The sequence below is a fragment of the Cynoglossus semilaevis genome, chromosome 10 (assembly GCF_000523025.1).
Source record: "Cynoglossus semilaevis isolate Cse_v1.0 chromosome 10, Cse_v1.0, whole genome shotgun sequence".
NCBI lineage: Eukaryota > Metazoa > Chordata > Actinopteri > Pleuronectiformes > Cynoglossidae > Cynoglossus > Cynoglossus semilaevis.
Genome location: NC_024316.1, coordinates 121,720 through 123,877, shown reverse-complemented (window position 1 = coordinate 123,877; position 2,158 = coordinate 121,720).

The following is a 2,158-nucleotide window of genomic DNA, read 5'->3' as shown; positions in this document are numbered from 1 at the left end:
ATTGGTAGAAGAATGTTAGAGATGGAGCTACCAGGTAGGAGACAAAGAGGAAGGCCAAAGAGGAGATATATGGATGCAGTGAGGGAGGACATGCAGATAGTTGGAGTCAGAGTAGAAGATGCAGAGAACAGGGAGAGATGGAAATCAATGATTCGCTGTGGCAACCCCTGAAAAAAGGGACAAAGCCAAAAGAAAAAGAAGAATGAACCTTTAATGCTCAGCACTTTGCTACCGGTCTGTAGTAACGGGTGATACTGGCTGACCAGTCCTTGGAACAAAAAAGATCAGGGACCGCTGGTAAAGATGTAACTACTCTATAACAGACTAATACATCTTTCTGCAATTGATTTTTTTTTCTTATAAGAGAAAAAAAAAAACAATTGCAGAATGTATGGTCCGAACACTTTGATCAAAATAAAAATGCATGTATATGACAGGATTACACATAAAAATAATTAAATATTATTAGATACTACCGTTGTGCCGACGGCAACAATTACATTATTCATTAGGGGTGGGGGGGGAATCGATTCACGTAAGAATTGCGATTCTAATGATCTACGATTCTTAAACTTAAAAATATCGATTATGTATGAACGTTCGCTTCGTCCCTTTGCGCACCCTCGCGGATTTCCGTATGAACTACCGGCACACACCTCGCTATGTACAGGAGCTTATGGAGGAGCATTAGACGAATCACCTGATTCTTCCACCGCAGGAGCATCGCTACTCATGCTACACAAACTCGCCGGTAAAAACGGACGTCCCAGCGCGCTGGAATAGCGCGATCGAACTGATCGAACGATTTTTGGAGCAACAGGCAGCTATTTGTGCCGCTGTCCCCTCTCCAGAGGTGAGAAATGTGGTAGCTCAAAGTGACATCGCTCAGCGAAACGGACGTTTCAAAAGCTTGAGGAAATAGATAAAGCACTCAAACCTGTGAAAGACTCCACGCACACTGTCAGTGATCGCTCCATTGCATGGACAATTATGGGCTGTAATCCTACTCACCAAGTCCAAGACGTGACCACCCTTGTTATGTGATTTATATATTACATAAAATAACTATGTTATTTTTGAAAAAGAAAAAAACCAGGTTCGTTGTTGTTTATTTTGAAATGGGCACCTTTACGAGTGGAAGAAAAAGGCAGCTAGCCTGAGCTTTTATTTATTTTATTTTATTTTATTTATTGAGGTAAGCTTATTTTTTTGTAAATGTTGAACCTACTCTTGTACTCACTAGGAATTGAGACTTAATAAAAAAAATGTATACTTTGAAAAAAAAATCACACAAAACATTTTGTTATTTGTGTACAATTTTATTTTTGTAGCTTTCTGGGAGAAAAGGGCAGCTGGACTAAATTTTTATTTAATGCAATTTTTTTTGGTATGTATTTTTACTTTATGTAACAGTGCATACTTATACAAACTGTACAAGATACTGTAATGTGCTTCATGGACTATGCAGTGTACCCGTTTTTTTATCGGGAATTGTTTGACTCGGGAATCGATTTTGAATCGAATCGTGACCCAAAGAATTGGAATCGAATCGTGAAACACCCAAAGATTCACATCCCTATTATCCATCCTCATTTATTTGTGATTGTTAAAATCTAATAAATGGTATATATTACTAAAATAAAAATATAAATATGGTAATGCATATATAGTGAGTGAATAGGTCTGTCTGATATGATAATAATATTATATACATAATGTAGTGATGGCAACATTTCTCTTGCTGACAGCATGCAATGGGAAGGGGCTTTCTTTGTCAAGTAATGCCCTTTTATATGTGACATATAAAAGGGCATTACTTGACGTAAACGTAAATTATATATTTAAATATTCAAGTTGCACCTGAGTACAAGTTGCAAACCCAGTTAAAGGATGGAAAAAAAAAGTGCGACTTATAGTCGAGGAAATATAGTAATTAGACTTGTGGAGTCTTAAGTTTGGCTTTTCTCCCAAGGCTTTAAATGGGATGTACTAATTTTTGCAATGTGGGCTTGAATGAATTTACGAGGAAAATAACTTTTTGTGAGAGCGAAGCAACACATCTTGCAGACGCATTTGTGGCAGTATTTTGTAGTGTATTGTTCCATAGTAATTGTTAATTCTGACTCAGAAGTGGGGGGGGGGGGGGGGGGGCCCCGGC